The 19692-nt window shown below is 54.8% G+C and overlaps 1 protein-coding gene across 3 annotated transcripts in view; it reads left to right on the top strand.

The window, feature by feature from the left end:
* The window catches only part of SEMA5B (semaphorin 5B), a 118755-nt gene that overhangs the window by 18273 nt on the left and 80790 nt on the right, over positions 1-19692 (top strand). The window contains exon 1 of one of the 3 annotated variants that reach the window (XM_049105464.1): positions 17019-17858. The exons of the other annotated variants lie outside the window; for them this stretch is intronic. The gene's annotated coding sequence lies outside the window, so the exon portion shown is untranslated. Of the gene's footprint in view, positions 1-17018; positions 17859-19692 lie in introns of those variants that run through there. 3 annotated transcript variants of the gene reach the window in all.

Raw genomic sequence — 19692 nt, 5'->3', positions numbered from 1 at the left:
TGTTCTCGGTGTGAGTGTCCTGGGGGACCGTGGTCCTGGGCTCTGGTGAGCCCTGTGTTCTGGGCTTGCGGCGGGCTCCCTGCCCCACACCCAGTAGAGCTAGCCATCCTGGGGACTCACCCCATTCCTTACGGGTAAGCCCTGCTTGCTCCCCTCTAGATCTGATAGAATTGGACCTGAAGCTGCTCACCCCCCGTGCCCGTATCAGCAGCGCCTCTCCCTTCCCTGGGCATCTAGGACACTCAGCAGGGTGCTCTTCCTTTTCATTCCTCCAGCACACTGGAGTGCTTAAAAAAAAGGCAACAATAAAACTCAGAAGGAGTTTCAGAAAGAGAGGAACAGATGCCTCTGGGCTCTAAGTCAACGAAATCTCTTGGTCGTCTCCACCTTTGAGGTCAAAGTTCTGGGGGAAAAGAGCCCAAACCATTCCCTTCTTGCTCTGGGTTGTCCTGGCACATGGGCCAGGGTGGCCCTCTGAGGAGGGGGCGGGGGACTGTTACTGCCCACTTGCCATACCACGCTTTGGTGGGGAGGGGCAGATCTGAGCTGGTGCATTTCCTTGGGGCCCTGACCCCTGTCATCCTTTCTCGTGTCCATTTTGAAAAGGGACGTATGCTTTAACGCTTCTCTTCCCTGGCAGCACCGTAGAACCACCGGGGGTGGGTGGGGGGTGATTAAAACTTCTGGAAGCCCAGGCCCCACCATCAAAGAGAGATTCCATCTATTGGGGCAGGGGGCTGGGCACTGGTATCTTTGCCAGGGCTCCCCAGGAGAATCTCGGGGACAGTCAGGGAGAGAAACCCTGGGGCACCTCTTTGCCTTGCCCTCGGCCCTTGGTGCTGCCTGCACGGCGTGAGAGCCTGTGATGGTCTCCCCGATGTGAGCTCCGTCTCCCAGAGTGAGGAGAGGGCCCCGCTGGTCTTCGCGCCCCTTTGCACTCCTAGCACCTGGCACTGAAGCCTCCTCGAGGTGTGCTGTTAAGGACAGCTCAAGTCAGGAAGCATCCTGGTTGCCCCCTCCCTTTCTCTTTCTTTCCGGGCACCGATGGGGCGTGCATGGGTCCTCGATTGTGTACCTCTAGCTTAGGGTGAGGAGTAGGGTCCTGAACCCCTGCAGCACTTCAAGGTCCCTGGTGGATGTCTGTGGCCGGCAACAGCAGGGGACGGAGGCGGCACCCTTTGTGGAGCAGCGAGGGAGCTGCACTGGCTCGTGTGTTCTCTGTGTGTGTGTCTCTCTCTCATACCCGGTGATCCTTGTAGCCGAGCCCGTAGGTCCCTCCACACAGGGGTGGGGTGGGGCCTGACGTGCCAGGGGCGAGGGCACAAACCTTGGCTCCGTGTTTCCACCTGATGCATGTGCGGAGCCTGCCCTCACCCCGCAGGGGAAGCTTGTCGAAACCTGCAGAGATAGGGAAGACCCTGGGTTCCCAGTCTCTCTCTTTACAGACCCCCCCACTGGGAAGAGAAAGTGGGAGTCTCCCCACGCTGAGAACCCCTCCCGGGGAGCAGAGAATGGGCTGTGCGTGTGTCGGTAGGAGTCTGGGTGCAAACTCCCTTTCATCTCCGGCTGAAATGCTGCGCCTTGATTTCCTGCCAGCCCCGCCACGGGCCCGCGGGCCCACATCTTCTGCGGCCTCATTGAAGACTGGGTGGCATTGATGCAGCGGGCTGCACTGGGAAGCTCGGGTTTCCTCGGCCCCACAGGCCGAGCCACATCAAAAGCACACCTGCAGTGGGGCCCGGAGCCCCCCACCCCAGCCCTGGGCAGCTGCAGGCCCTCCCCGCCCGCCTCCCGCCACTGCGCCCCGAGCCCAGGGCCCAGGGGAGAGCCCCGTCCAGGAGGTGTGCACCCTACCTGCCGCTCGGATGGCCATGCCTCTCTCCTCCCGTCCCCAGAGGGGCCCAGCTTGGCCCTTCTCCACGCACCTGCTCCCTGGACTGCCTCTGCTTTGTCTCCCGTCTGTAGGTTTTCAGATGTGTGGTCTCTGCCCGCGACCTCTGTGCAGTCCCTTCCCCCGTTCCCACCTGACTCTGACACTCCGGTTGCCTCCTGGCATCCCCCACCTTACCACTCTCCACAGCCTCTTCTCCGAACCCTGTCCCTCCCGGGCTTCTGTCCGGCCAGCCTGCACACTTCCCCCGCCAGCTCTCTCCCTTCCCGTCTGATCCCACCCACCCATGAGGGCCGGGACTAGCCCGCCCGACGCAGGCGGCCCCTTCTCCCGGGCCCTGAGCGGGGGCGCACCTCAAGGAGTCCTTTCACAAATACCGACTGTGTGCCCCCGGTGCAGATCGCCCGTGTGCTTGTGCGTGGACAGCACGGACGGGCAGCCCTGCCCCCACGGAGTTTCTATTCTAAGCGGCAGAGACAGAAAAACCACAGTAAATCGTGTAGCGTGTGAGAAGATAATAAACATGTGATAGGATGTGGTTTTAACTGTTGGCAGGACAACAATTTGAATATATTTCCAAATAGGACGATGCTTGCATTCCCATGTACCCCTTACTTGGCTTCGACAGTTGCCGATATCCGGCCCATCTCGTTTCATCCATTCCGTGCTTGCCCACCCCCCCACCTCCCTGCCAAACTTTTTTTTAATCCTGGCATGTTTTACTTATTTATTTATTCATTCATTTATTCATTCATTCATGAGAGACACAGAGAGAGGCAGAGACACAGGCAGACGGAGAAGCAGGCTCCATGCGGGGAGCCCGATGCAGGACTCGATCCCGGGACCTTGGGATCATGACCTGAAGCCGAAGGCAGATGCTCAACCACCGAGTCCCCCGGGTGCCCCTATCCTGGCATATTTTAAAATAAATCCCAGGTATCATGAAATCTTATCCATAGATACTTCAGTGTACATCTCACCTGGTTAAGATGTCTTTACACTGTACGTAAACACGTTGCCATTGTCACACCTAGCAAAACCAACAGTGATTCTTCTGGAAGTCTTTAATTCTGCTGTGTCTGATCATCTTGCCTCACCAGGTGTGTGAAGCCCCTTGAAGGCCAGGACCACGGTGTTAAAAAAAAAAAAAAAAAAAAAAAAATCCAAAGCTTGGAGACCTGCACTGGCCACCTCATCCTGTTACCTAACAGGTCCACCCAAAGATTATTTAATTCTCTGGGGAGATGTACTTTGGCTTGACTCTCAATTTATTATTGATTGGGGGCCAGACTTTATGAAGTTAATGTTAACATATAGGTTGATAAGATAACACAGATCCTTACCCAGCGGAGATGCAAATGGTTTCTGTTCAGTGGAAGAGAGAACCCTGGAGTTACGGGTCTTTAGCCCTGTAGGTCATTAACCAGTTTTGTCTCTGCTTCACCAACTCGTCCCTGCATGCCTTCCCTGACCCATGATACAAACCCCTGTTTGGAAATTCTCTTTGGAGCTAGCTTTACCATCCCCCATTAATGAGTTAAATTATAAATTGCATCGACATAAGGACATTTGACACGGGCTTATCCATTTTCTGCGTCTTTCCTTAGCTGAGTCTACTGTTTGGTGTGGAGTAGACGTTTGTGGACTTGGATTTATACTTGACTCCGTATCCTATTATAAAGGGGAGATTCAAGGTTTCAAGTTGAGAGGTGCTTCGCAGATGTCACGGAGCTGGGGAGTGAGGATGGAGGTGGCCGAAGCGGGTCCCCTGGCTCTGGCTCCCCGTGGAGAGAGAGAGGAGGGTCAGGTTCGGGGGATGCGGGGCTATCTAGAGAGCCCCTGGCCACCCTCTGCTCCTGGAGCAGTATCCTGGCCAAGCCCTACCAGCGGGGAGGGGAGGAAGTGGGGAGGAGTGGGGCATAGGAAGAAAGGAAGGAGGCAAGAACAAGATGCCTACAGGTGCATGCGTGTGCATATGCGTGTGTGGCAGGGGTGTGCCCAAGAGGGGTGCTCGTCTGCCCGTGTGCCCCCATGCTCAGAGGCCAAGGGTAACGTTGTGGGAGCATTCTTCTACACCCCCTAATTACCACCTTCTGATTCCTGGTGCTGTTCTGAGTTGGGAGCGGGGGTTCCCCTTTACAGCTTATCCCGATTATTCCATCACAGTTTAGGCCCGGGGATGCAAAGGAGGCAGAAGTATTGACAATGAGGTGGAGCCTGTCGTGGGAGGGATTGTGTGTGTGAAAAGCAGCTGCGCTTTTCATCCTCTAAGGGGTCGTGTTTCTGTTCCGGGAACTGGGGTGGTGGTGGTAGGGTAGGTACGGGGAACAGAGCTGATGGGGGTGGGGGGTAAGAATTGCCTGTGGGTTCCCAGGACTGGAGCTGCTCCGTGTGTGGAAATGATTCCTCCCTTTACTTAAATTACCCAATTTCCACCCAGGCTCCCTCAGCCTCTGGAGTGCCTGTTCCTCCAAACCAAAGCAACATGGAGTTAGGGAAAGCTTTGCCCTCCAGGGCCCCATCCCAAGCTTCCAAGTCCCCCAGTTCCCAATGTCAGTGTTCCATGTGGCACCAGCCAAGGCCAGCAAGCACCCTGGAGGGTTGTTAACAAAAAACGTTTAAAAAAAAATTTTTTTTTGCATGTATTTATTTGAGAGAGAGAGCCCGCAAGTGTGGGCACAGAGAGGGAGATGCAGACTCCCCACTGAGCAGGGAGCCTGACCCAGGGCTCCATCCCAGGACCCTGAGATTAGGACCTGAGCTGAAGGCAGACCCTTAGCCAACTGAGTCACCCAGGCCCAGTTGAACCCCCAAAAGGGGGTTTTTCATTTAGCTTAAAGGTTGGATGTGTTCAAAATTTTATTCAAATTGGCATGGAAAAGCTTTAATAACATCTTTTGCTATTTCTACGTGGAGCTAGAGTAACTTTGAAAAGCTACCTGTCGAATCAGCACCAACTGGGGGACATTGTTGGTCCTGGAGACTGGAGGGGGAGAGGAAAGGGGCAGTGTTTCTTGTCTCCTCGACTTTCTTCATTATCACTGTCCTGGCTTGGCAGGCCCTCCCACCCTCCTTTATTGTCCTCTCCTCATTCAGTTCATGTGCCACCCCCAGCCATTCCTCGGGAGACATTTACCAACTGCAGACACTGGAGACACAAAGATGAATGAGACGCTCTTCCCAGCTGGAGATGCTCTGGGCCCGGTGGACAGTGATCCTTCATGAGTGAACAGTGCTTTCTGGTCGACGGAGCACAGTCACATTTGTTGTGTGTTTTAAGCCTCATGAGAATGGGGGATATGAGCCAAGACCACCAGCATTATCCATCCCAGAGGAAAGGGAAGAGGAAACTGAGGCTCAGAGAGGTTGCGGGCCATGTCCAAGGTCACACCAGTGGTGCACCGAGGGGCCAGAACCAGAAGAGCTTTTGGATAATGGCCAACCCCCTAATCTCTGGCTGCACAGAGGCTGGTAGCTGGAGGTCACGGGAGTTGGGAGGCGGAGGCAGAGGGTCAAAGAAGCTGAGGGCTGGCCTGCAGGACATGGTGACTTCTGTTTGCAATCAATTTGTCGGGCCTAGGACCCGTGTCTCCCTGGCTGGAGTGTTTGAGGCCAGGGCATCATGCTCTCCCTTGTCTGGACAAAGGTAAAGAGTACATCTCTCCCCTTTAGGCCAACCACTCTTTGGTTCCTGGGAGTCACATTCTCGGAGTCCCGAGTCCCTCTTCTACCCCACGCTCAGCCAGCTGCAATGAGAGGCACTGGGGCTGGACATGACATGAATAACACCTTGAAGAGTGAGATTGGATGGAGGGAGGTGGGGGGTGGTTGATTACAAAGGGAACCCGTGGCATAGAAACTGGTGGTGGTGCCATTTAACAGGTGACGAAGACTGTCCTTCCTGGCTGATGGGGGGGGGGGGGCTGTCAAGCTGTAGGGAGCTGTAGGGTGCTATAGGGACCTGTAGGGAGCTGTAGGGGTTGGGCCTGGCGGGTGGGATGGGGAGAGGGGGAGAGCAGAAGGCTGGAGGCAGGAAGAGGTGGAGGAGGGGAGCCGCTGGGTCTAGGAGGCGGGCTGGCTGTGACTCTCCAGCAAGACACTTACCTGATGGTGGTTCGTGCCAAGGACTCTTGGAACATTCCTGTTGGGGGCGGAGCAGAGCGGTGCCTGTCCCCAGAGGGCTGAGAGCCCAGAACATCTGTTGTTTCTGACGTTTCATGCTGGCCTTCCTGTTACAAGAAAGCACAAAGGAGGCTACCTCTTAGAGGCTTTTCCCCTTTGCAGAGCATTCTGGATTCTCAGAGACGTAGCATGAGGCTTGGTGTGGCTGCTCATGAGGTTTTTCTGGAGGAACTTTAAGGAAAGAAGAGTGCGGGCCATGCCCGCGAGGCTCTGATATGATAGATCTAGATGGGGCTGGCAGCCTGAATATTTGTTCTAGAAGAGCAACACCATAATACAAATACCTACTATTTGTTTGGCATTGGTAATCAGCCACCTTGTCGGGAGACGAGGTGCAATCAATTTCCATCAGCGCGAAGGAGTCTGGGAGGAGGCCAGCCGTGACATCTCGCTGCCTGCCGGGTGTCCCCTTTACAGTGTGCACAGTAAGGCCCAGCCCTCCAGGGAAGCTGGGCTGGGTCATTCCAAATTTCAAAGTTTTCTAACTAGCTTGCGATGTGTCTGTTTAAGCCGCGACACTGAAAAATCGTCAGCCACCGTGTTTGTAAAATTGTATTACATGCGCCCCTGCCTTTGTAAACAGTCACAGGAGCATAAATGTAACCTTTCCTTGATGTCCCACGGGTATGTTAGGAACCTTAATTAATGTATTGGGCTGTAATTCAGCGGGGCTTATGGGACTCTTTGCTCATACCAAATGGACCCCTGAGGTTTTGAGTTTTCATGTCTGCTTTTTAGTTTTTCCAGCTGCTCCTCCTCGCTGACTGATGTCCCTTCTTGCTAGACACAATGTACCTGCCTAAAGCAAAGCTCTCTTCACTTCCAATTTGCATCTATTATATGGGTTTGGGAAATGGATAACTAAAGGCCTTGTTATTGGGTAGGAGATCGTACGTAGTGGTTCACTTCCCATTATTCATTCCGCACCCTCTCCCCAAGGAGCAGCAGTGACATTTAGGTTTGACTTCAGCCTCGGGAGGCGGCCTGATTGGTTTAAGGGGACGTTCTCGTCCTTCATTAGTGGCTAGGTCATACGTGCACACGTGACACAATGTTGACTAATGGGATCTGAAGAGCGGTTCTCCGCTGATTTCTGAGAAAGTTCTTCCTCACTAGCGATAGAGGGCCACAGGAAGTCATTCTCCAAGTAGATAAAAATGAAGAGACACGCAGCCCTGATTGCTCTTGGCAGCCCAATTGTAACTTTGAGAACTTTCTTTGGGAAAAATCCTACTGGGGATGACAGAGTGGGACGTGGAATGATGGAGACTGGCATAGTGGAGAAATTGGAAGGAGCCATGAGCCGGGTGGGTTTTTTTGTTTTGTTTTGTTTCTTTTGTTTTGTTTTTTGTTTTGTTTTTTTTTTTACTATCTAAACCTCTTCTTATGTGAGTTATTATGTTTGCTTTGGTTTAAGCCCCTTTGAATTGAGTGGGGTTTTGGGTTACTTATAACTAAAAGCATCCCAATGGATAAATATCAAGTGGATGAAATAAAAGTGAGTGGGTTCTGGATGAAGCCTGGAGATTTTGGTACATGCACTTGGTGCCTCTGTTTTGGTTTCTCAGAAGTTTGATTTTTTTGTGTGTGTTTTGATTTTTGAGGGCCTTATTTCTTCCTGAGCTTTTCCAGGGTGGCTAGTGACTGCTTCTCATTCACCTCTGTATCCCCAGTACTCTTCACAAGGGCCTTGCCCTTACTAGACATTCAGAAAATTGTTAAATTGACTTAAACTCAGCAGTCTGCATGTATCTGCAGGGTGCTTTCTCCTTTCCCGTTGGCACTTATGTGAGCTTGTTGTTCTCTACCTATCAAGTTTATCAGGATGTTAAAGACACACCACAAACTCCACGCAAGTAATTTTTCTGTAGTGCTTCCCAGCTTACAAGACACCGTCTCAACCTTATCTCAGGAAGTAGGTAGTGCCTGGATCATCCTCATTTTACAGATAAGAAAACCAAAGGTCAGTGGATTTACATGAAGCTTAATTTTATAATTAGTTCTTAACAAATTTAATTTCGAAGTGGCATCCAGAGCACTTCATTTAGAACAAATAATCCTGTGTGCTTATAAAGGAGCTTCTCTTGCGAGACTTCTCCTAAATGGGTGCTCCTCTGGTCGCTAAGAGACATAAATAACGTAATGATCAGCAGCTGCGGGTCGGGTCTTCAGGATGGCACTGTCTCTACCTCCCACTGCCACCCGAAGAATTGCAATTTGCCATCGGCGCGAAGCTCTTCAAGATTCACAGCTTGAGCTTCTCACCTAGCTAATTGGTGCTTACTCTTCAAATTGGGTTGCTCTCTCCCCAGTGGAAGAGAAGCAGGAGTTTGCCTCCGTCTGCTCTCATAAGTTTTGCAGCTAAAAATGAATCGTGAAACTGGAGGGTTTCCTGCTCCGGACACGTGTCAACGACGGTTATCGACATGAAGGCTTTTGGGGAGCTCTGACGTGAGGCTGCTGCCCAGGGAATGCAATCCCCTGTGTAAATCAAAGCTGGGAAGGGACTTCTTCCGTCCCTGTATATAGTGCAGAGGTTCATTGAAGTGTTAAAAGCGATCCCAACCGCATCCTTCCTTTGATGCCTGTCTGCCTGAACCGAGCACGAGCCCCCAAAACCGAGCTCCCGAAACGATGCTTTCATACCGCCGCTTCCCTTCTCACTTGCCATTGCCCCACGGACCTAACCCATTTTTGTTTTCCTGCCCTTGAACTTCTCCTGCCAGGGCCTCTCTAATGATGCTTGCCACGCCGGGGTGCACAGCCTGTTCTGATCCTTTGGTTCTGAGCCTTTGGTTATGGTGAGCTGATCTCTGCTTCACTTCCAAACATCAATGGAAATTATGGTGTAGAACACTTATTTGGACATTATTTCAAAAATGACATTGTGCGTATGCCTTGTTTCCTGCAGGGCAAGGATTATGTTTTACGTTGCTCTTGTATGATGCACAGCATCTAGCATTTACCTTATGTAGGTAGAATTTTAGAGTTTTCAAAGGAATGCGTGACCCAATAAATACCTGAGGAATGTCATCGCCTTTTGGAGTTCTACTTTATGGATTATGCGCGCTTACTCCCTCTGCCTCTGAGTACCTTGCCTGGCCACTCACTGGGAGAATGAATTCCAGACTCACAAAGCCTGGGCTTTTAAGAGGATGAGTGGGCGTGAACATAGTTTATAATGTCTGAATGCATTCCTCAGGACATTACAAATACATCCTGGGTGTCTGGTCCCCAGGGGTCCTGAAGGGGAAAGCCTGGGAAACGCAGAGTTGCACTCCATGGGGTTGGTGTATTGAATACTAGGAGAGAAAGGTTCAAAGGTCCCCTGCTCTGCTCTGTTGCCACATCTGATGATGACCCGGGTTCCCTACAGACAGGGACATGGGGCCCTCCCAGCCCATTTGGGGCTGCTGCAGCACTTTGTGAACTTTCTTTTTTTTTTTTTTTTTAAGATTTTTATTTATTTATTCATGAGAGACAGAGACACAGGCAGAGGGAGAAGCAGGCTCCATGCAGGGAGCCCGATGTGGGACTCAACCCCGGGTCTCCAGGATCACGCCCTGGGCCGGAGGCAGACGCCCAACCGCTGAGCCACCCGGGGATCCTCCTTTGTGAATTTTCTGATGCCACCAGCCACGCTTAAGAAAATGTTGGGTCGGGGGGCCGGAGGGCCTGGGTGGCTCAATCAGTTAAGCATCCGACTCTTGATTTCGGCTCAGGTCATGATCTCGGGGTCATGATCTCAGGGTGAGATTGAGTCCCTCCCTATGCCAAGGCCCCAGTGGAACCCCACATGGGGCTCTGTGCTCAGTGGGGAGTCTGCTGGAGATCCTCTCCCTCTCCCCGTGCCCTTCCCCATCCCCCTCAAATAAATAAATAAATCTTTAAAAAAAAAAGTGATGGTGGAATAATTTCTTTTCCAAAGTCAGCAGCTTGGGTCCTCAGACTCTGGTCTTTTTTTCTACCCTGGCCTCTGCAGAAAAGTTCAACCTCTGAGGTTCTGAGAGGTTGATGCTAGGGTCAAGGGCGGACATTGGGGGAACCCACCCTCAGATTCGCCTGGACTGTCTGGCTTTAAGGCTTCTTCTCACTCTTTCTATTTTCATGGCAGCATCAGCCTTGCCTACCCCTCCTGCATTGGCCGGCCCAGTACTCTGAGCATCGAGGGGGCTCTTGGACACAAACTCCACGCTGCTCCAGGAGCATCTCCGCCCTCATCCTTCATGCCCACCTCCAGGTGATGCCCCTGGACACCCAGCACACAGGTGTCCGGAAGTGCGGGGCTCTTTCTGCTGGGAGTGACTTAGGAACTCTACCGTTATTTGTTGGCAGAAGCCAAGGAAGCTAAAGTCTCCGCAGGGCACAGGGAAGGCTTATCCCTCAAAACATGCTGTAGGCTCCTCCGTCAAGAAACACTGTGCACTCCAGGCTGGATGATGAGCTTCTGGTCTTCTCCAGAAGCAAGAGGCAGTTCAGCAGAATCAGAGGCCTGAGTCCCCGCCCTGCCATTTACCGGCCCCGGGACTAGTTTTCTAGCCGGGATCCTCATCCTAGCCAGGAGTGATAACCGGGCCCCCACTACACAGACTTTAAGTAGAATTAGCTGTTAGCTGTGTTAAGATACATAGAGACTCAGGACAGCCCGTGCGCGCCGAGTGCCGGAGAGGCGTTCGCTGTTCCTGCCTGGGCTTCACTACCTGAGGCCTCGGGTCCAACCTGTGGTCCAGGCAGACACTTGCCTCAAGAACAACTGGACACCAGGACTGAGAGCCTTAGCTCCAGGTGTGGGCACTTACCCATAGTCCTGCACCTGAGCCACCCCAGGGTGCGCCTCCTTGACTCTGGTCCCCGCCTAGCTCCTCCCTCCTGCCCTCACTCCGTGGGATCATTCTGGAGGGCTGCTCCTCTGATCCTCTCATTAGAGTCTACTTCTACTGTATTTCTCTTTCCCTGTCTCCATAATTGTTGTATATGTTTGTTACGGGTTCTTTTTTAGAACCTCTGTTAGGCTCTGGTACTCAAAATGCAGACAGGGGAGGGGCGCCCACTCCAGATTCTGACTCGGGATATCCAGCTGGGGAGCAAGAATCTGCATTTGACTTGCTGCTGATGGCATCCGCAGAGCCAGCCTCTAGTCCCATAGGTCCAGTGTCTGTGTCTGCTCTTGTCCAGGAGCCGGGCCACTGCCCCCCCCACCACTCCCAGGGGGCATGAGCCCCATTAGCATGCTAACAGCTGCTCACCACTGGGCTCAGGTACATATATCATCATTTAAAAATATCTACTTGGGTCGCCTTGGTGGCTCAGTGGTTGGGCGTCTGCTCTGGCTCAGGGTGTGATCCCACAGTCCCAGGATCGAGTCCCACATCGGGCTCCCCGCATGGAGCCTGCTTCTCCCTCTGCCTGTGTCTCTGCCTCTCTCTGTGTGTCTCTCATGAATAAATAAATAAAATCTTAAAAAATAAAATAAAATAAAAATATCTACTTAAAATTCCACATCTATGTTTTCTTCCAGCTGGGGTCATACATACCTCAATCTAGAATCGCTCCTTTGAGAAAAGGACAGGTGAGAGAGGTGAGGGGTGGTGTTGCTTTTCTTTAATAAAGCAGAGTAGTGGGAAGGAGGGTCCTTGGGCTGGAACTCAATGGCTTCAGTTTCTAGTCCCAATTCTATCACCAGCCTGCTGTGTGACCTTGGTTGAGTCACTTAACCTCTCTGGGCCTCAGCCTCTTCATTTCTGACATAAGGGGGTTGAACAGATTGGACTTGCCAAAGTTCTCTTCCAACTCTACAAGTTTGTGAGTTTACAAATCTATTTAAATGTGCTGACAGCTTTAGAATGGCTAATTAATGAGTTTTTAGTGGAAACACAATTAGGTGATAATGAAGGCCTCAGAAGTAAATCTCTCCACTTCTTGTAATGAGTTGAGTGGATGAGACTCAGATTGTGTTTTCACCTAATGGGGCCCTTGGGAAGAGGGAGCATAGAGCCACTGGCTCCTACCTGGGGACTCAGGGAGGCCAGGAATCAGGAACAAAGCCACACATAGAGGAAGCTAGGTGGCACTGTCCTAAAACAAAATGAGTCACCTCTCAGGGTAGGCTTGGAGCCATGCAGACAGAGCCAGATAGTGGCTGCTCCGCAGATCTGGGGAACCGTACTTCTGCCCAATATCCATTTCCAGAACAAGTCCACCTGCATCGTCTTGTTTAATTCTCCTATCCCTGGCAAAATAGATAAGCTTGGAACTTTTATCTCCCCCATTTAACGGATGAGGAATGGAGGCTCGGAGGAGTGACCCACTCAAGGTAAAGTTGCTAGTAAGTGATCACCAGGATTCAGCTCAAGCGTCCTGACTCCAGAGCCCACGTCCCTTCTACCCGCCCAGGCTAGCTCGTCCTGTGCCTGGCCGGCCACGTCTGCGAGCGCCCCTGCTGAAGGCACCCTGAGGGGTCGCAGAGCCACCCAGGATGCAGCGTTGTGGACTGGCCCTGGGAGTGGGAAAGACCAGGCTGGCCTGGGGGGGTGAGGGCATCTGAGGGAGGCCCCACGGTTCTCGACAGACGGAGGCCCTGCCGAGAACTGGGCACAGCCACGCCTGCCACCGAACCCAGCACGGCCGTGCTCAGCGTGCACTGAAACCCCGAGGGTGCATCTACGGGACGAATGCCCGAAAGCCGGGGTGTGAGGATGAGAAAGGGTGATCCGTGGAGGTGAGGAGGATCTCTGTACCAGGGAGACAAACAATAAGGGGACCCCGCAAGGAGAGAACCCCATCTGTGTGGTGTGGGGAGGAGCAGGGTCTCCTGGCCTGGGAGCGTGGGGGGCAGGGAGCAAGCAGATCATGTCTCCAGGCCCCGGGCTGCTGATGACTTTGACTCAAGAGACAGGAGACCTTGACCTTTCCCTTCTGAGTGAAAAAGGGTGCAAGCATTATGCAGAGATGCAGTCTTTGCTGCAGAGGCAGGGAGGGAGCGAGCACGCCAGCGAGCATTTGTCTGCGTCCTGCCCTAGAAATGCTTCGAGTAATAAAATCAGGATGACTTAGGAAATCCATCACCCCCTCTCGGCCTCCCACAGGCACCCACGGGCCCTGGTGGAGATAGGGGAGGAAGCCTGGCGACCCAGCCAGGTAACGTGGCCCTTGTCTCCTCATCTGCAAACCAGGGGATGGGGCAGATGGTCCCGAGGTCCCCGCCTGCTCTGAGCTCTAGTGGTCTGGAGGAGGTCTTTAGGGAGCTGGCGGGGAGCAGAAAAGGATTGAGAGGAGAAACCAGAAAGAAAGGGGAGAAGAGAGGAGGGTAGAGATAGAGGCGAGGAGAAGAAAGCCGTGGTGAAGCGAGAAACCCGGAGCTCAGGCCTGGTCTCCGCCCTGCTGTGAGTCAGGGCCTCCGAGCCGTGGCTTCCACACCTGAGACGTGGCACTGGGGGGACAAGGGTAAAACTGGCGGGGGTTACACACCGGAAAGGAGCACCCAAGCGACTGTGGAGAGAGGCAGGGAGGGCCCGGGGCAGGGAGCAGGGGGAGATCCTTTGAGGAAGCTGTTCTTTCCTGGGGATGCGGGATGGAGGGGACTGTGGGGAGTAGGAAAAGAAATAACCCAATGGGGAGCCCGGTTCAGCGCCACCGTCTGGTCTGCCCAGGGCGTGATCCTGGAGCCCCGGGATCCCTTCTCCCTCTGCCTGTGTCTCTGCTTCTCTCTGTGTGTCTCTCATGAATAAATAAAATCTTTTTTAAAAAAAGAAATAACCAAAGGTGGACCAAGGAGGAAATAAACCCCACTTTGGTGGGGCTGTGTGTGCTCCCTCCAGGAGGCCGGGGAGGGGCGGCTGCCTGTGGTGGGCTGTGTCTGCGTCCCTAGCCTGTGGCCCTAGCCCTAGCCCTAGCCCGTCTGTGTCCCTAGCCCACCTGCAGCTCTAGCCCGTCTGCGTCCCTAGCCCACCTGCGGCTCTAGCCCTACTGTGTCCCTAGCCCCGCTGCGGCCCTAGCCCACGTCCCTAGCCCGTCTGCAGCCCTAGCCTGCGGCCCTAGCCCCGCTGCGTCCCTAGCCCGGGAGCCTTTGCCTGGGAGAGAACAGGCCAGGCGAGGCTAGTGCAGCAGGAAGGCCGCTTCTACCTCCCCCGGAGGTGGGGTGGGAGGAGGAAGAAGGCAGGCTCGGGCCCCGGGTGCCGTGGAAGCCCCCCGATTCCTGTCAGACTTGAAACTCTTGACTCAGGAGGCTGCTGTGTGTGGGGTGGGGGGCAGGGGATTGTGTGGTAAAAGCCCAAGGCCGAGTCCCAGACCGGAGGAGGAAAGGATTCGAGAGGCAAAAAGAGAGAAATCCGGATGAGGGAGTTCTGGAAAGCCAACCCAAGACAGGACCTCCAGTCCATGTGGCCCAACTCCACCCACGGTCCCTCCTTCTGCTGCTTGTGCCTGGATCTCCACCTTGGCATGAGGCGAGGCCAAGACCGGGGTGGGAGGGAGGAGGAGGCGCAGGGCCGGGGTCAGGGCAGCCAGCTCCCCTGGCAGGCTAGATTTATGATTTGGCTGAGTTGGGGAGAGCGGGAGCCTGCAGCAATTTCAGAGTATGAAAAGCGGCCCAGTGTTTCCTGGAGGAGCCACGGTGCCAAAGGCAGGGGCATCCATCTGGCCTCTCTGTGTAGTACATTTGTCACCCTGGAGCCTGGAACCAGGCTGGCCTCCCTTCTGCCATCTGTAGCCGCAGCTCCCACCTTCCATAGCCTCTCCCGCAGGGCCCGCGGCCCCAGCAGGTGTCCCTACGGGGGCAGCTGCTCCCTTGGAACTCGCTCGCTGACCTGGACCCTCTAGCTGGTGCCCGTCCTAGCTGGTATCTAGGAATAAAAGGCCTTGGTGCCAGGGAAGTGAAAGGACTCCAGAGACAGCTGGTACTGTCATTTCATGCTGTGTTCTGGGAGCTCTGGGGGTCCTCCAAGCTACCCTGAGAGCCTCTGCGAGAGGCTGAGCATCCAGGGCCCGGCCCCTCCTGCCCAACCCTGCTTCTATCGGATTCGGATATAGATGTTCTTGTTAAGTTTTAATTTGAAGAATGGGTTCTGCTGCGGAAAACAGAGTTTGAGGGCCACAAATCTGCTCTCCTTTCCAAGAGGAAGATCCAGAGGGTCAGAGAAGGCCAGTAGCCTGGCCGGTTGCTGGCAGAATGGGGCCTGGAGCCCAAACCCCTTGGCTCCCCCATTGCTCCATGATCCTGAGCCACCTCTTCGGAGTGCTAGGCTGGGCGTTCCTGGCCTAGCGGTGCTCCCCTTTCCCCTGCCCCGTCCGACAGGGTCAGGCCCACCTCCTGAGCTTGGGCACCACGCTGCCTTAGCTTTTCCTCTGCCAGAAGGGGCTTTAGGATGTCAGCCTGTGTAGCCTAGGCAAGCCCACTTCAGGCGTGAAGCAAGACTTCCGTGGTCGCCCCCAGGCCTCTTCAGCCCTGGAGCTGCCCAGATCCTTGGGTTGTGACCCCTGTATCATCCCGGTGGGCCTTGGTGATTATCGAGGGTTTTCTGGGAGAATCTGCTAGAGTTGGCTGTCTTCTATTTAGGCGTCAGTTTGTCCATTTGGGTTGCTTTGCTGTCATCGTCGTCGTCTTCTCCTCCTCCTTCTTTTTAAGATTGATTGATTGATTGATTGATTGAAGCCATCTCTATACCCAACATGGGGCTTGAACTCACAGCCTTAAGATCCAGAGCCTCACTGCTGCACCGACTGAACCAGCCGGGTGCCCCTGTCCACTTTGGCTTCTCACTCTGGGTGCTGATCCAGCCACTCCCGCCTCCGTCTCTGGATTCTTTTCCAGAAAACCCAGACTAACATTCGCTCTGGGCGGGTGGCTCTCTCCTCCTCCTCCTCCACCACCAGCACCACCACCAGCACCCGTGCCCTGTTGTCTCCTACGGTTCCTACGGGCCCCGTTCTCCAGCACGGTTGCTCTGTTGAACATTCTCTCCTCGGCGGGGCTCACTTTGCCAACACAGCGCCCTGCGGCCTCTCCTCTCCAATCTCCACGCTGGCTCTGCCCCCCTACACACCTCTCTTCGTGTCTTAGAGCCGAGCCCTTTCTGTAACCAGCCCCCCGGAGACCTTCCCCCGTAGGAGCCACCGTAACCATCCTGGGGGTCCACAGATGAGGAAAACGAGGTCCAGGCTTTCCCGAGGGCCTGGCACGGGCCAGGCGTGTGGGAGGCACCTTATATCTTTTATCTCGTTGGCTCCTTGCAACAGCCCCACAAAGTAGATTTTAACATTCCCGATTTTCCTGCAGGGACACTGAATGTCAGAGGTTTGGTAGGTTGCTCAAGATCACACAGCTAATAAGTCTTAAAGCCCTGGTTGTGCCTAACTCCTGAGCCTGGGCAGGTCCCCACGATGCCAAGCTGCCGAGGCGGTCAGCTCGCATGGCCAAGCTCATGACCTTTAGGTGTGACCACCTGGTGGTCTTTCCCCAAAGCACTCATCTTATTCTAGATCCTTCTCCCTGGTTACTGGCTTCCCCATTTTCCCATGGCTGGCTCCTCCTTCTTCCCTAGCCCGGGACCCCCGGGAGGGTGGAGAAGAGGGACATGGCTCTGTGATGGGAGCAGAGCACGGAGGTTTCTAGGCTCTGCATCTTTGGGAGCACGGGCACTGGGCAGGGAGCAGGGAGGACGGTGACCAAAATGGGGATAGAAAAGGACCTGGGCTGGAAAGAGGAGAGATTGTGCCGCTGACTTTTGTGAGACACGGCTCCCTCCGAAGTTGTTACCCGAGAGAGAGTGTGCGGCAGAGGAAGCTGACTGCTGACAGCAGCAGCTGTGGAGGCGTCGGGAGCTAGAGGGGTGGCATTAGCACCCTGCGGGGCAGGAAGGGGGATGGTGTCTCCTGCCTGTTCTGGAATCTGCGTCTCTCACCACCCATCCCCCCCCCCACACACACACCCTCGGGCTCCAAACGCGGGAGGAGAGAGGGACAGACACCCCAGGAGGATGCACACACCCTGCCTCTCACACTCCTGCTCACATGCACACCCACGCACAGACACACACACGAACTCTCGCAGGTCTCTCTGTCTCCGTAAGCATCACACCACTGCTCTCTGGTCCAGCCAAAGTTGGAGTATTTCTGGGATGAGCAGTCTACTCCATGAGGATAAATCATCCTCAACCATCCTTGGGCGCCTTTGAAGAAACTCGGGAGACAGAGCCAGCCCTCGATGGGGTGGCCGGGAGGACAGCCTGGGAGCCCGTGATTGGTGTGTCACCGGCTGGGGCTGCAAGCTGTTTCCAGTGCTTTTGTCTGATGCTGGGAGCAAGGCTCGGCAGTGTGAGGGACAATCGGAGCCACTCAGGCGGGCTGCCGCGTCGTGTCCTGCTTTCCCTGTGGCCAGACCAGGCTGCCGGAGCCACCGGGCAGGACCAGGATGTTTTCTTGCTAACCTGAGCGCGGAAGCCCGGGGTGATTTCACCAGCAAATGTTTCTTGCGGAGAGCGGTGGCAGCAGCCCTGGTCCCCTGGACTGAGGGACATTAGCAGGGAGGGACTCAAACCCTGGCCTTTCATCGTCCCAAGGAAGCCCCAGCTCCTATCAGAGACCTAGGAGCCGGGCTGGCCTGTGACTCTGCATCTGCTCCCGGGCCAGGGCCAGAGTCCTGAGCGCCAGCCCTGGGGGTGACGTGCAGGACCGCAGCTGCCAGCCTGGGCTCTGACGACAGCCGGGCTGATGGTGCTGGCCTCCCCACGATTGCTTCTCCTGCCTCTGCCGTGTTTTGGTCTCGGGTGTCCACGGCGAGCTGCTGGTGGTAAGTACTTGGACAGATGTCCCTTGTCGTGCTCACTGGCCGTGCCCACGTGAGTCACTGTGGCTAGCTCTGCAGCTCTATCTCCAGAGAACAGAATTTGCCTCGCCTCATGCCAGCTGGGTGGGGTGACAAATCTGGGGAGCAGGGCCGACCTGGGGTTAGGAGGTGAGGGGTCACACACCTGGGCCGCAAGGATTTTTCTTAGCACGAAGGGAACCCTGGAAGGAGAAGGTTCTCTCACTGATTCCCCCTCCTGGTTGGGTAGAGATGTGCCTGCGAGTGTGTGGAGGACTGGGCACCCCCAAATGCCCCGCTCCTCACAGGTGTTTCTGGCTTTGGGGCCAACTTGCGCTCCTGCTGCCCAACCCCTGCTGGTTGAAGGGCTCAGTGAGGTTCCCCTTCGCTGCCCTGAGGCTCATTGCCTCCTCCCGCACAGATGTCACCATCCTGGGGCCATCAGAGGGGGCCCTTCAGTTCTTTTCCTTGCTCTCTTGGGCCCTGCCCGCTGGGCCCCGAGGGCTAGACTGCTGCCGGCAGGACTGGCCCAGGGCATCGGCTCGGGGGCCCGGCTCGTGGGGCTGGGAGATGCAGCCTCGGGCCCCAGGGGCTCCCTGCGACAGCCCCGCTGCCTGCCTACCCCTCGAAGCGCTGCTCGGTGCTTACGGGTATGTTCTCAGTGTGGGTCGCCTCTGGGAGTGGGGGGGCTGGGGGGCTGCCACGTGCAGCCTGGGGTCCTGCTTCTCATATTCCTGGATGGGCCCTCCACGGTCCCTTTAGGCTCCGCCGTCAAAGGCCCGCTCTCTAGCGTTCCCAATGTGTCTGTGGTCATGTTTTCTGCCCCCCTCGTGATTGCACGGTCTCTGCTCTTATCTGCACGGGTTTCATACAGTGAATGTGTTTGGACATGATGACTTCTGAGGTCCCTTTGGGGAACATCTCCAACTTTCTGGACATTTGTGGGGGGGACAACTCCATACCCCTGTGTCCCATTACACCCCGGTCCTTTGGGGCCTGTCTGAAATCTGAGGCACGGCTGGAGAACTGTGATTCTGACTCATTTGAGAATTCTAATCTTACGATTCCAAAATCAAGGCATGGGGCTGGGGCAGCAGTGTGTGGTTAGGGTGGGCTTTCTCGGCACCGTTGACGTTTGGGGCTGGATAATTTTTGGTGGGGTAGGGGGCCTGTCCTGTCCCTTGTAAGATGTTCAGCAGCATCCTTGGGCTCCACCCACCAGTAACACCCTCATTTGTGACAACCAAAAATATCTCTAGGCATTACCAAATGTTGCCCCAGAGACAAAACTACATCAGTTGAGAATTGCTGGTTCGGGTTAATGCTCTTCCTGCTACATTCTCTGCTTTGGCCTCACGGGAGTGGGTCCAGTGTGGCCAAGGGAAGTGTAGCCATCTCCGGCCTGGGAATACAGACACCTGGGCTCTGGGCTTGAGTGATGCAGCTTACACTCCCATCCAGTCTAGGCTGAGAGTCACTTCTCGCCCTCCCTTGTCTCCATCAACTTCCAGATCTTCTTAGTGGAAACATAGTGGTGAGGCTCAGGCGGTGCTGGGTAGGGCCTTCCCTCTGTGGGGGATGAGGTCTGGGAAAGGAAACCCCACTGCAGGCTACCACCATTTCTTCCTGACATTTGCCCAAAAGCCAAAAGTGCCATGGAAGCCAGGATGGGTTCAGTACCCAGAACAGGTGTGAATGGGCACGCATACTTGCTTGCCGCTGTCTGGATCCTGTACTGAATAAATGATGCGGAGGCAAGCCCTGCCTTAGGAAACTTGCAGGGCGAGATGGACATCCTATTATGTACCAATAAAGAAAA

Source organism: Canis lupus, chromosome 33, assembly GCF_003254725.2.
Source record: "Canis lupus dingo isolate Sandy chromosome 33, ASM325472v2, whole genome shotgun sequence".
Classification (NCBI taxonomy): domain Eukaryota; kingdom Metazoa; phylum Chordata; class Mammalia; order Carnivora; family Canidae; genus Canis; species Canis lupus.
Note: the sequence above shows the minus strand (reverse complement) of the source record. Positions and strands in the feature narration are given on the sequence as shown.